Here is a 15,549-nt window from a genome sequence, read left to right as displayed (position 1 = left end):
AAAAAAAAAAATGTGTGCTTTGAACTTGAAACAGCCGCGGGATACAGGGCCAGCCCCGGTCGGGGCCCGTGCTCGGCTCCGGCCGGCCGGGTTTTCGGCCCGGGCGCCCATGCCCCTGCAGAGCCGGTGGATGTGGAACGAGCGGGAACCAGAGACAGCTTTAGGAATTGGGTTTCCAGCAAGTGCTTGCACCCATGTATGGAGACTGTGAACTAACTTTGGCTACATGCTGTTCCAGGAAGAGAAATGATTCATTTTCAAACTTAAATCTTTGCGGACTTAATTACTATAATACAGAAATTGTAAACCGCAGCCGCGCGACATTTTATCTCTTCATTCTCATCAGTGGAAAACTTATTATCAAATATTTTCCTATTAATAGAGCTGTATTCTTAGGGGATAAATTCCAACAAAAATAGTGAGTCTGTTTTTAAACTCTAATGTGTTGAAATCCGGAATGTAATCAAGGTAAAGAGAAAAGGAAGTGAAATTATCACTCACCTACGGGGTGGGTTGGGGGGTGAGGGGTGGGATGTATACTGTTTTTTCTTTTGTTTGTTTGTTTTGTTTTTGCTTTTGTTTTTGTTTTTATTGGTGGTGGAATATGGGCACTGGTTAAGGGATGGGTGTTTGAGCATTGTGTAACTGAGATATAAGCCTGAGAACTTTGTAACTTTCCACTTGGTGATTCAATAAAATAAATTAAAAAAGAAAAAAAAAAGAAAATGTGCACTGGTGAAGGAATGGGTGTTGGATGACGTATGATCAAAGTTCAAACATGAAATTTTTGTTACTGTATGTCACAGCGAATTAATAAAAAATAAAAATGAAAAAAAGTAAGGTTTAGAGAGAAGCAGGCGCTAGCGAGAGAGCACAGGCATCTGTAGAGGGAAAGAGGCGCAGCAGTGTTGGGAATGGACTGAGCTACCAGGGCGAGCCCATGTCCACTGTACTACAGACAGGAACATTTTCCCCCTTCAAGCTGCCTTCAGAAAATAATTTCAGCTTATTGAAAGAGGCACTTTTTCCTTCTCTCACAGAAGCCTGGCTGTTCTTTGACATGCAGATCTCAGTATTAGCCAGGCCTGACCTTTGATATTGTAAATTGTAGGCTCTGGCCCAGCCTAGTCTTTGGGATGTAGATTTCAGGTGTGCCTAGTTTGTAATTGACATGTAGGTTTCCTGTGGCAGCCCAGCCTTGCCTTTGGGATGTAAATCCAAGTGCTTTTGGCCCAAAGAAGGTTTTGGTTTTGGTTTTGTATCTTCTTTCCAGAGGCCTAAATTACTGGCCTGCAGATACAAGGAAATAATGTTGCCTCAATGTTCTTCCTGTAACATCTTTTGATGCCTTTGATGACGTCACTGTATTGTGCCCTTTAGAGGTACCATGATCAATAAAAGGAGATCCACGAGGCCCTCTGCCTTTGCCAAGAGTCAGAGCGAGCTTTGGTCCTCCATGAGACATATTTCTTCCGTGTTCCTTATCTCAGCACCTCCGACCAACACAGCAGGACCACTGTAATGTCCAGCGGGGACGCGCTGGCCTTGCAAGCATGGACCATGATTCGATCCTGGGGATCCCATATGTCCTCTGACCCCGCCAGGAGTCATCCGTGAGCACCGCCAGGTATTCAAAAAGAATAATAAGTGCAAACGGGAGGAAGAGCCGGGGCTTGCCGGCTCTTGCCCCTGTCAGCCTGTGTGTCCCATACTCCTGCCCAGACACAGGCAATTCTAATAAATGGACGTTGATGGCGCCCCAGTAAGCGGCGTGCAGCTTACGGGCAGACCTTCACCTGCCTGTGCTAGAACTCGGATGGTGTGCTAGAACGCTGCCTCGGGGGCAGGGGCTCCACACTGTGCTTGCAGGGGACCGCAGTCCAGCAGCTGGGCCTAAATCACATAACGGCTACCTCGCTCCGGGCCACCCAGGACGGCTGCCGGGTCCTCGGAGCAGGAAATGGGAGGGCGCAGGTGGGTTCCCGCGTCCGTATGCTGCGCCACTGACCCGCCCTTACCTGCACCCCTGTAGTTATGGAAGGGCCAGGCCGAAACCCTGCTGGAATTCAGCGCCACCCGGGGACACATCCTGCAGCTGCTCGAAGTGGCAGACACCTGCGTCGGACAGTCCGACCAGAAGTTCGGCTTCCAGTGGGGCCAGTCTGCTTCAGTAGCTGAGAGTCTCAGGAGCCATGGGAGCGGGGACAGACGGGAAGACCCCACGGGGGCACTAATGGTGCTGAGGCCTCCAGCTGCCTTATTATTATTATTATTATTATTATTATTATTATTATTATTTTGCTTTTTGGGTCACACCTGGCGATGCACAGGGGTTACTCCTGGCTCTGCACTCAGGAATTACTCCTGGTGGTGCTCAGGGGACCATATGGGATGCTTGGAATCGAACCCGGGTCGGCCATGTGCAAGGCAAACGCCCTATCCGCTGTGCTATCGCTCCAGCCCCAGCCTCCCTATTTATATTCTGCAACTACCTCAAGGTCAGACAAGAGGAATCTTCTTCCTTCCTCAGCCACCGTGGAAACTCCAAACCTCTCCCCTCCTCTCTTTTGGGGGGAAGGGTACAACTAAAGTTTAGCTCGACGTTTAGCACCCCTACGCCCCATACGTAGAACTTCCAGATCGGAGCTGATCAGGGCCCCCCAAACCTGCCTCCCTGTCCTGTTTCCCCAAAACTGGTGCTTCTGGACCTCCTTGTTGACCACTGGATTCCCTTCTGTTAAGCCCGAGATGGCTGAAGACTTCTCCTGACATTTAGAGGAGCAGAGAAGGTGGGGGTTCCCCAAATGTCGCAACCAAAGTCGAACTCCAGAAGTAACTTGGGACCCCTGAAGCTGTGTGTCCCCCTCTCTCACCACCTCAGCCCCATTCCAGATGGAATGCCTCTGCCGCTGCCCCACCTCTGCCTCTAACCCCTCCCCTGAATCACCCAGCCAGATAAGGAGGTATGGCCTGGGGGGGTGGTGGAGTGGAGGTTGGGAAATGACCCTGCATTCCACGTGCCACTATCATTCTCGAGGGATCCCTGGGCCAAAAGAATGGCTCCTCTGGTGGATTCAACTTGCTTACACCCGCCAATGGCTGGAAGGGAAGAGGGTCCAGCATCTTCCACCCCTGCCCACGCCCTGCTGGTCAGAGAATAAACTGGTGAACTGTGTCCGGGTGTCTGTGCTGCCTGGAGCTCGCCCCACTCATTCTCTGCGTGGAGGGACACCCAGTGAGCAGTATTCCAGTGCCAGCTGCCAGAGAGCAAACAGGGTGACACAGGAGAGGCTGTGCCCTGCTGCAGAACTATCCCTTCAAAGAAACTGGTTCATAAGGTCTCCAACCCCTCAGCCCCACACCCCAGCACCACACATTTTGAGAATGCCATCTCCTTCCTGGGAGTTTTGGGGTTCCTAGACATAGGAGAAGTCCCAGGCCCTTTGTTCTCTGTGGAGGAGGGTGATAGAGGCCAGATACAACTCCAGCATCTCCAGATGTCTGGGGTGACGGTCACAGTAGTCAGAGGAACTGGAGGTGGGTTAAGAAGAATTTTAGAATTTTAATTAACACAGTAATAATGAGCCTAAGACTGGGCGATCTCCTTCCATGGAAATTCTAAAAACATTATTTCTGCCTGCCGAGGATAACGATGCTCAGGTATTACTCCAGGATCCACACTCAGGGATGACTCCTGGCAGTGCTTGGGGAACCTATGGGATAGCGGGGATTGAACACAGGTCGGCTGCATGCAAGGCAAATGCTCTACTCGGTCTACTAGAGCTCTGGCATCAATTTTTTTTTTTGGGGGGGTGAGGGTGTGAAGCCGCAGGGTTCAGTGAACCATTGAGTACTTGGGATTGAACCTTGTCGGCCACGATCAGGGCTAGATTATTTTGTTGTTGTTCTCTTTGCTTTGAACAAGAAGAGTTCTGAACCCATTTTGCTCTGTCTGACCCAGCTCTTTGGAAAGATTTCCTGTTATATTCAACCGCACATGCTGTCTTCCCACGTTCTGAGGGTGACCCAACCCCCTTCTACAAGGAAGAGGGAGGATGAATACGGCAAGATACAGCTCAGAACACACCAAGTTGGGGTGAGGGAATCTGCCATTAAGGCTTTGATGCTGTTTTGCTTTTATTTGCTTTGTTCATGGTTTGGGGTACACAAATCCAGCAACATTCAGGGGTTCTCTTGGCTCTGACTCAGGAATCACTCTGGCATGATGGTGGAACTGTTTGGAGAACCAAAGAAAGAACCAGAGTCATGTGACTGCAAGCAAGAGCCCTAAGCGCTCTGCTCCCACTGCATAGTCCCAAGCGACTTGCTTGATCCTTAATGATAATACACTTAACAATGAAGCAAAGAAAAGGGCTTAAGGAAATCTTGAGCATGGGAAAATTCAGGCTGCGGTAGTTCTGGTTGGCGCTGTGGGTGTTTCGGTCCCTCCCCAGCCTCGTTTCTCTAAGAATTTTCCACCTTGGCTTTGCTTCAATGTTCAGTATGTGGTCATTAAGGATCCAGCACACAACCTAGGGCCATAGATCAGATACTGACCCAGGAAGGGTCTTGCCTTGTATCGGGTGACCCGGATTCTATCCTTGTAGCCCATACACTCCCCTAAGCACTGTCAGGAGCGATTCCTTAGTGCAGGAACAGGGGTAACACCCGAATATCGCCGGGTATGGTACCCAAAACTCAAACAAAAGCCTTTCATGGCGTATTCCTTCATGCCAAACTTGGGGATGCTGAGCTGAGTCTTGCTTCCATCACCTTCCTCCACGGAAAAATGCGAGGGTGTGAGAATGACCGGTACAGGAACCATTCGCATACTGGGGCTTGGAGGGAGAGATTCTACTGCAGCAAAGCACTTGCCATGATTCTGGGTTCAGTCCCTGACACCCGGGTGGCCCCATGCGAGGCAAGTATTCTCGATGCGCGGCTACCACTGCACGGCCTGAAGCGGCCTGCTTGATCCTAATGATCTGCACGTTAACATGGAAGCAAATCCACAGGCTAGGAATCTTGAGCTCAGGAAAGTCAGGCCCTGGCTCTTCCACCGATGCACCACGAGAGGGCGCTGTGGAGCATTTCTGCGCCTCCCAGGGACGTTTCTCGAAGAAATGTCCACCGCACCCTGGTCCTGACCTCCCTTCACAACTCTCTATAGCTACCAGGACCCTCAGAACTTCTGCATAAGAAAACAAGAAAGAATTTTTGCACAGTGGAGCCACATTCTCGTCCCTCTCCTTAGTCCACTGCGCTGACTGGCCAAGCTAGTGGCTCAGGCTCCAATATTTGGGGTGTGAGTTCTGCTTGGCTGCAACAGTTTCTCGGGGGTTCAGGGGAATTACATGGTGACAGACGGAACTCTGTGTGAGCACAGTAGACAATTGTGCCTTGCCGCAGTGCGAACTCTCCAAATCTAGTCATTCTTATAGTTCTCCAGCCCCATCATCCTCATAAGCCCGCACCCTGCATTTCTAAGTGTGCCATCTTACTTCCTGAGAGAGTTTTTGAGTTATCTCACATACATATGAGAAGGCCCAAGTCCTCTGTTTTCTGGGGCTGGAGCAATAGCACAACAGGTAGGGCATTTGCCTTGCACGCGGCCGACCCGGGTTTGATTCCAAGCATCCTATATGGTCCCCTAAGCACCACCTGGAGTAATTCCTGAGATGCTGGAGTAACCCCTGAGCATCGCCAGGTGTGGCACAAAAAGAAAAAAAAATGTACTCTGTTTTCTGTGGAGGAGGGTGGCAGAGGCCAGACTCAACTCCAGCATCTCTAAAAGTTTCAGTTGAAACTATCTTCCATCAGAGAAATCAGGAGCTGGTTAAAAAGAACTTTGGTTAAAGCAGTAATAATGAGCCTAAGACCAGGCAATCTCCATACCTGGAAATTCTAAATACACCATTTGGGGGTTTGGTGTGAGCCCGTGGGGTTCTGGAGACCCTTATGAGTACGTGGGATGGAACCTAGTCATCCATGTACAAATTAAGGCTATTTTGGGTGTTATTGTCATGGCTATTCTCTTCACTATGAGCACAAAAAGTTCTGACCTCACTGTGACCCAGCCCTTTGGAGAGGTTTCCTGTTAGAGATGCCATCACCCCATCTTCTGAGGGTGCCCCAAAACTTTTCTACACTGAGGAGGGAACATGATTACAGCCAGATACCGCTCAGAACCCCCCAAGTTGGGGTGAGAGATCTGCCATCACGGTACTGAGGCTGCTTTGGTTTTATTTGGTTTGTTCATGGTTTGGGGGCCACAAACCCAGCAAAGCTCAGGGGTTCTAGTGACTCTGCACTCAGGAATCACACCAGCAAGACTGGAGAACCCTATAGGGAGCCTACGAATGGGCCCCGGTCCTGTGAATGCAAGGCAAGGGCCCTAAAGGCTCTGCTCGGACTGCAGAGACCCAAGCGGCTTGCTTGATCCTTAATGACCCTATACTTGACATGGAAGCCAAGAAAGGGGCTGGAAATCTTTTTTTTTTGCTTTTTTGGGTCACACCCAACAATGCTCAGGGGTTACTCCTGGCTTTGCACTCAGGAATCACCCCTGGCGGTGCTTGGGGGACCATATGAGATGCCGGGGATCGAACCCGGGTCGGCCGCGTGCAAGGCAAACGCCCTACCCGCTGTGCTATCGCTCCGGCCCCGAGGGGCTGGAAATCTTTTTTTTTTTTAATTTATTTATTTATTTTTAATTAGTGAATCACCGTGAGGGCACATTTACAGATTTATACGCTTTTGTGCTTATGCTTCCCTCATACAAAGTTCGGGAACCCATCCCTTCACCAATGCCCATTCTCCACCACCAGTAAACCCAGCATCCTTCCCACCCTCCCCAATCCCATCTCCCCCCACCCCACCCTGCCACTGTGGCAGGGCATTCCCTTCTGTTCTCTCTCTCTAATTAGCTGTTGTGGTTTGCAATAAAGGTGTTGAGTGGCCACTGTGCTCAGTCTCTAGCCCCCATTCAGCCCGCAACTCCCTTCCCCCACATGACCTTCGACTACATTATAGTTGGTGATCCCTTCTCTGAGTTGCCCTTTCCCCAGAATGTGAGGCCAGCCTCCAAGCCATGGAGTCAACCTCCTGGTACTTATTTCTAAAATTCTTGGGTGTTAGTCTCCCATTCTGTTACTTTATATTCCACAGATGAGTGCAATCTTTCTATGTCTGTCTCTCTCTTTCTGACTCATTTCACTCAGCATGAAACTTTTCATGCCGATCCACTTAAATACAAAATTCATGACCTCCTTTTTTCTGACAGCTGCGTAGTATTCCATTGTATAGATGTACCAAAGTTTCCTCAACCAGTCATCCGTTCTAGGGCATTCGGGTTTTTTCCAGATTCTGGCTATTGTAAACAGTGCTGCGATGAACATACATGTGTAGATGTTGTTTCGATTATACTTTTTTTGCCTCTCTGGGATATATTCCCAGCAGTGGTATTGCTGGGTCAAATGGGAGCTCAATATCTAATTTTTTGAGAATCGTCCATACTGTTTTCCAGAAGGACTGAACCAGTCGGCATTCCCACCAGCAGTGTAGAAGGGTCCCTTTCTCCCCACATCCTCTCCAACAGCGGTTGCTCTTGTTCTTTTGGATGTGTGCTAGTCTCTGTGGTGTGAGGTGGTATCTCGTGGTTGTTTTGATCTGCATCTCTCTGATGATTAGTGATGTAGAGCACTTTTTCATGTGCCTTTTGGCCATTCGTATTTCTTCCTTGGTAAAGTTTCTGTTCATTTCTTCACCCCATTTTTTGATGGGGTTGGATGTTTTCTTCTTGTAGAGTTCAACCAGTGATTTATATACCATTGATATCAACCCCTTATCTGATGGGTATTGTGTAAATATCCTTTCCCATTCTGTGGATAGTCTTTGTATTCTGGTCACTGTATCTTTTGCGGTGCAGAAGCTTTTTAGTTTAATGTAGTCCCATTTGTTGATCTCTGTTTTTACTAGATTGCTTAGTTCCGTGTCACCTTTGAAGATACCTTTATCTTCAATATCCTGGAGGGTTTTGCCGACCTTGTCTTCAATGTACCTTATGGTTTGTGGTCTAATGTTGAGGTCTTTAATCCATTTTGATCTGACTTTTGTGCATGGTGTCAGGTCAAGGTCTACGCCCATTTTTTTGCATGTGGTTGTCCAGTTGTGCCAGCACCATTTGTTAAAGAGACTTTCCTTGCTCCACTTCACATCTCTTGCTCCCTTATCCAAGATTAGATGGTCCTACATTTGGGGTTGTGTATAGGGATATTCCACCCTGTTCCATTGGTCTACGGCTCTGCCTTTGTTCCAGTACCATGCTGTTTTAATTGTTACTGCTTTGTAGTAAAGTTTGAGGTTGGGGAGGGTGATGCCTCCCATCGTCTTTTTCCCAAGAATTGTTTTAGCTATCCTTGGACGTTTGTTGTTCCATATGAATTTTAGGATTGCTAAATCCGGAAATCAATCAACATAATCCATCATATCAACAAAAGTAAAGATAAAAACCATATGATCATATCAATAGATGCAGAGAAAGCATTTGACAAGATTTAACATCCGTTCATGATGAAAACTCTCACCAAAATGGGTTTTGGAGGAACTTTCCTCAAGATAGTCGAAGCCGTCTACAACAAGCCTACGGCAAGCATTATCCACAATGGAGAAAAACTAAGGGCCTTTCCTCTAAGATCAGACACAAGACAAGGATGCCCACTCTCACCACTTCTCTTCAATATAGTACTGGAAGTGCTTGCGATAGCTGTTAGACAAGAAAAAGAGATTAAGGGCATCCAGATAGGAAAGGAAGAAATCAAACTCTCACTATTTGCAGATGATATGATACTATATCTAGAGGAGCCCAAAGCCTCTACTAAGAAACTCTTAGAAACAATAGACTTATACAGTAAAGTTGCAGGCTACAAAATCAATACCCAAAAATCCATGGCTTTCCTATATACAAACAATGAGGCAGAGGAAAGGGACACGAAAAAAGCAATCCCATTCACAATCGTGCCCCAGAAAGTCAAGTACCTCGGAATCAGCCTAACCAAGGATGTAAAAGACCTCTACAAAGAAAACTATAAAACGCTACTCCATGAAATAAAAGAGGACATGAGAAAATGGAAACATATACCTTGCTCATGGATAGGGAGAATCAATATTGTCAAAATGGCAATACTCCCCAAAGCATTATACAGATTCAACGCGATCCCTATAAGGATACCCATGGCATTCTTCAAAGAAACGGGGCTGGAAATCTTAAGCGTGGGAAAAGAGCCTCGGTAATTACCCTGAAATGCCACAATATGGCGCGGTGGGCGTTTCTGTCCCTCCCCAGACTCATTTCTCCACCCTTGGCTTTGCTTCAATGTTTAGTATAGGGTCGTTAAGGATAAAGCACGCGACTTCCACAGGTGCAGCTGAACTCCCAAAGTCGGGTGAGGAGAAAAAAAAATAGAAACAAAGTCGGGTGAGGTATTCGCCATCAAGAGACTGAGGGGGCTTTGTTTTTATTTTCTTGTCTGTTTATTTGTTTGCGGTTCGGGCCACACCCAGAGATGCTCAGGGGACACTCCTGACTGCACTCAGGAATCCCGCCAGGCACGACTGGGGCACCATATGGGAAGCAAACGGATGGATGACGGTCCTGTGAAGGCAACGGTAAGGGTTCTAACCTATCAGCTTACCGCTGCACTCCATGAAGCTGTGTGCTTGATCCTTAATTACCCCATACCTAACACTGAAGCAAAACCAAGGGAAAAAGTTTTTAGAGAAACATCCCTGGGGAGGGACGGAAACTCCCACAGCGCCATCTCGTGGCATTTCTGCGGAACTGACGCGGACCGATTTTCCCAAGTTTAAGATTTCCAGCCCTTTGCTTTGCTTTGCTTTAGTGTTAGGTAGAGGGTCATTAAGGATCAAGCCAGCCATTTTGGGCTGCTGCAGAGGGAGCAGAGCAGTTAGGGCTCTTGCCTGCAGTCACAGGATCCCGGTTCTTTCTTTGACTCCCCACACAGTCCCAAACAGACTCTCCATGCAGGAATGATTGCTGAGTCAGAGCCAGGAGAACCCCTGAGTGTTGCTGGCCTTTTGCCCCCCAAACCATGAACAAATCAAATACAAGCAAAACAGTGTCAGAGCCTTGATGGCGGATTCCCTCACCCCAACTTGCAGTGTTCTGAGTTGTATCTTGCTCTATTCATGCCTCCTCTTCCTTGTAGAGGAGCGTTAGGCCACCCTCAGAACGTGAGGTGGTGGTATGTGGGGTTGACTATAACAGGAAGCCTTTCCAAAGGGCTGAGTCAAACAGAGCAAAGCGGGTTCAGACTCTTCTTGTTCAAAGTGAAGAGAACAACAAAATTATCTTGCCCTGGTCATGGATGACCAGATTCAATCCCAGGTACTCAATGCTCACCAGACCCCTACGGGTCCACACAAAAGCTCCCCCCCAAAATCCTCAGTGCCGGAGCTAAAGTACAGTGGGTAGAGCATTTGCCTTGCACACAGCTGACTCGGGTTCAATACCCGCCATCCCATAGGGACCCCCCAAGCACCGCCAGGAGTCATTCCTGAGTGCAGAGCCTGGAGTAACCCTTGAGCATCGCTGGATGTAACCAAAAAGAAAAAAATCCTAGACAGAAGTGATATATTTTGAATTTCCTCTGTCTCTCTGTTCATTCTCTGGCAGCTGGCTCTGGAGCACTGCTCACTGGGTGCCCCTCCACGCTGAGTTTGAGTGAGGTGAGCCCCAGGCAGCATGGACACCTGAACAGAGTTCACCAGTTTATTCTTTGACTCGAGGCCAGGCAGGGCACGGGCAGGGCCGGAAGTTGCTGGACTCTTTCATCTCTTCCAGCCCTTGGCAGGTGTAAGCGAGTTGAATCCACCAGAGGCGGCTTCCTCTGGCACACGGATCCTTCAAGAGTGAAGACAGCACCACTGGGATCCAGGATAACCCCTGACCCCTACTCCACCTTAGCCAGTCCACATCCCCTTATCTGGCCCGGTGATTCAGGGGAGGGGGTCGGAGGCAGGGGTGTGGCAGCCTCCGGAGTTGGGCTGAGGCTGTTGGGGGCACACAGCTCTGACCAGGGGCCCCCAATTCTTTTGGGGTCCGACTTTGGTCCTTCACTCAGGGACCGCCGCATCAGTCCAGCTCCCTCAAATGTCAGGAGAAGCCAACGAGCAGTCTCTGTCGAACAGGAGGGAATCTAGTGGTCAAGAAGGAGGTCCAGAAGCACCAGAGTTTTGGGGGGATAGGGCAGGAGGCAGGTTAAGGGGGGCCTGTACCAGCTCCGAGCTGAAAGTTTTTTGTTTAGGGTACAGGGGTGCTAAACTTCTAGCTAAACTTCCGGTGTGCCCCACAAGAGAGGAGGGAAGAGGTTTGGGATCTCCCTGGGGCTGAAAAGGAAGGAGATTCCTCTTGTCTGACCGTCTGACCGTGAGGAGTTGCAGAAGATAAATGGGGCGACTTGAGTCTCAGCTTCATTAGAGCCCACGTGGGGGCGTCCCGTCTGTCCTCCACTTCCACAATCCCTGAGACTCTCAGCTACCTAAGCAGAGGGGCCCCAGCTGGAAGCGAACTTCTGCCTTGTTGAGCACTGCAGGACGCTTCCCTGGTGGCGCTGAATTCCAGAAGGGTCTCAGCGTGGCCCTTCCAGAATTGCGGGGCTGCAGGCAGGGTGGGACAGGGGCGCGGGGATCCCCCTTAACTTTCCCGCCCCATGGTCTGTGGACCAGGCAGTCGTACTGGGGGACCCAGAGCACGGTCCCCCTATCTGATTGGGGCCCAGTCTGGCCCGCGGGCCACCGCAAGTGCAGCACATGACCCTCACCTGAGGTCGCGTCCAGCCAGGCGGCAGAGTTCAGGCAGAAGCAGGTGAAGGTCTGCCAGGCGCCTGCCCTCAGCAGGTACAGGAAGGTCAGCTGCACGCCGCTCACTGGGCGCCGTCCCCGTCCACGTTGGAGAACTGCAGGTGCACTGGTAGGAATCGGGGGCCAGCGGAACGCCAGGGGCAGGCCGGCCAGCCCCAGCAATTTCTCCCGTTTGTACTTAGTTTTGTTTTTGCACACCCGGCGGTGCTCAGGGTTCACTCCTCGAGGGGTTCAGGGGTACCCATGGGGTACCAGGGAGCGAACCCTGGTTGACGCGTGCAAGGCCAGCGCTGTCCCCGTTGGACATTGCTGTGGCCCCGCTGAGCCTCTTTCCCTCTGGAGACACCTGTGCTCTCTCTCCGCAGCGCGTGCTTCTCTCTAAACCTTTCTAAGTAAATGTCTATAAAAACTCTTGTTGGTACCGGGACGCCAGACAGAGAAGGTGCAGAGTCCTCGCCTTCTCCAGATGGAGTCCCGGCGACACTGAGTTCTACTAACACGGCTACAATTTGTGGGACTGGGATATTTGTCCAAACCGGGCAGCCACTTATGCGGCCACGCAACCTTTCTTGGTATCCAAAGAAAACACTCAGGAATGACTCTGCCACACCTAAGCAGCCATTATATCAGAGGCACAGAAACCCAGAGGCTGCTGGTAGCTACACTCGTGTCTTTGAACTTAACTATGGTCCTGTGCAGCCCTGGGAGGGAAAGTTGAGGGAAAGTCCTCATCCTTTTCCCCTCTTGGCAGCATGGCGACCACCACCGTTTAGTGCCACATGGACAGAGAGGTAGGACCTTGCAATAATGGGACGCATGGGGAATCTCTTGATGGGGTTGGGGGTTGCAGAACCAACCCTGTTTCCCGCCCAAATGAGACCCCATGGCCTCCCACGAACAGCTCCCCCACTCCTGAACAGCCATGATCTCAGAGGCACACAAACCAATCTTGGAATGCAGTGGCTGCTGGCAGAAATACCTCTGGACTTAATACCAGAATCCCAAAACTTGGCGGCCAATTTCACGACCATGCAACATCATATGCTCATTGTTATCAACAATAGAAAACATACTATCTAATGATGCCATTCTGACAGGTCTGACTGTTGGGGGAAAAACTGCAAATAATGATAGTGAGTTTTCGGTCAAAAATTGAATGTTATCAGAGCAATGAGAGAGCTAATTGAAAATCATCTGCCACACAGGCAGAGGGGAAGAGGGAGGGAGGGTCTCTGGGGTTCTTGGTGGTGGATCATGTGCACTGGTGAAGGGATGGGTGTTTGATCATTGTATGACTGAGACTTGAAAAAAAATAATATGATAATTTCCATGTTGATCCACTTAAAAAAATCTGGAAATAAAAGACAAGCTACCAATAAAGGTTAAAAAAAAACACTCTTGTTGGAGCCTGAGCGATGGTACAGCGAGGAGAGTGCTGGCCTTGCACACAGCAGATTCAGGTTTAATTCCCGGGATCTTATAGGTTTCCCTGAGTACAGTCAGGAAACATTCCAGGATGCAGATCCAGAAATTATCCCTAAGCATCGCGGGTGTAGCCCAGAAAGAAAAAACATAGAAAATGATCTTGCTTCACACACATGCACACAAACAAACAAACACTTTTTTTTCTTTTTGGGTCACACCCAGCGATGCTCAGGGGTTACTCCTGGCTTTGCACTCAGGAATTACTCCTGGCGGTGCTTGGGGGACCTTATGGGATGCCGGGGATCAAACCTGGGTCGGCCATGTGCAAGGCAAACGCCCTACCCGCTGTGCTATCGCTCTGGCCCCACAAACACTTTTTTTAAAAAAATCCAGCTGAGCCTCTCGACTCTGAGCTTCTGCAAAGTCTGTTCCTGCTGGTGCTTGGGAGACCACATGGATTGCAGGGGATCTAAGACTGGTCACTAGCGTGTAAGGCCAGTGCCCTACCCGATGTGCTTTCTTTCCAACAAGTTCTTGCCTTCTATCTTTTATGTTTATCCTTTTTCTTTTTTGTCTGCCATTCTAACTCTGATTTAGGACTGATGTCTTTCTGCTGTCTGGTTTTGGGCAGATTTAGGCTCCAACCCCCATCTTTCAACCCCGCCCATGAAGACCATCTGCTCAACATTCCCTTCTAGGTGTACCCAAACACCCAGATGACCCTGTATTGAAGAGTCAGAGAGAACAGAAGCTAAGCTTCTTTCCCTGTGATCATCTGAGAGCTCATTCAAGTTTGCACAGTGGGGAGACAACACTCTGGGGTTTGCTCCATTCCTATACCACTGTGTTCAGAAACTTTTCTTTTCCTAGAAGTCCCTCAAGGTAATCTGGAGGGATGTCATCGATGCTCTGAACTGTTATTTGACTGAAAAACTCTTTAGTCCGCATTCAAATCTACATTCTAAGTGAACTGTGTAGAGTATTCTTGGTTAGACATATTCTGCTTTCAGCACTGTTTTATACCACACCACCACCCCGCCTTCTGATCTATAGTTTCTTGAGAACTCTGCTGGCAGTCTCATGAGGGTTCTTGAGAATTCTGCTGGTGCTCATGGGGTTCTCTTAAGCAAAGAATACTTTTCTGTTGCTGCTTTTAGGGTTTGCTTTTTATCTTTGCTTTTGGCCATTGTATGCTAGTATATCTTGGTGGTTCTGATTGGGTCTCTTCTATTTGGAGCTCTTTGAATCTCTTATTTCTGGGTGTCCAACTCCTGTCTCAGCTTGGAGAAGTTCTTAGCTATTATTTTCTCCTTTTATGTTTTGTTTTTCTTTTTGTTTTGGGGCCACACCCAGTGATGCTGAAGCTTCACTCCTGACTCTGTACTCAAGAATCACTCCTGTAGGTGCTCAGGAGACCCTATGGGATGTCAGGGATAAAACTTGGGTTGGCGTCATGCAAAGCAAGTGCTTTTCCTGCTATACTATCTCTCCAGCCCCTCTTATTTTCTTTAATAAGAACTCGGGGTGGGGGAGCTGGAGCGATAGTACAATGGGTAGGGCATTTGCCTTGCACACGGCTGACCCAGGTTCAATTCTCAGCATACCATATAGTCCCCCCAGCACCACCATGAGGAATTCCTGAGTGAAAAGCCAGAAGTATCCCTTAAGCGTCACCGGATGTGACCCAAAAAGAAAAAAATATCTTATCTATTATCAATAATATTGCAATGAACATGATTGTGTATATTCCTTTCAGATTAATATGTTGGGATTCTTGGATTAGGTGCCTTGGAATGGAATCAGGGCTCATATGGAAGTTCCTATTTTAAATGTTTTGAGAAATCACCAAAACATTTCCCAAGGAAAATGAATCAGACAATCCCACCAGCATTGAATGAGCATTCCTTTCTTAAATTTGCTTTTGGGGTCATACACAGCAGTATTCAGGGCTTTCTCCTGGTTCTGTGCTCAGGGGGACTTTCTGGGGTGCCGAGAATGAAACCAGTGCCAGTCACATGCAAGGCAAGAGCCCTGCCCTGCTGTACTGTCACTTCAACCTAGTTTATGTTCTGATTTTGAAGTTTTCTTTTATTGTTTTTTTTAAAGGAAGGTCAGCATGGTGCTCGGCGGCATTATTATTATTATTATTATTATTATTATTATTATTTTGCTTTTTGAGTCACACCCAGCGATGCTCAGGGGTAACTCTTGGCTTTGCACTCAGGAGTTACTCCTGGCAGTGCT

This window comes from Sorex araneus, chromosome 2, assembly GCF_027595985.1.
Source record: "Sorex araneus isolate mSorAra2 chromosome 2, mSorAra2.pri, whole genome shotgun sequence".
Classification (NCBI taxonomy): domain Eukaryota; kingdom Metazoa; phylum Chordata; class Mammalia; order Eulipotyphla; family Soricidae; genus Sorex; species Sorex araneus.
This window is presented reverse-complemented; position numbering follows the sequence as displayed.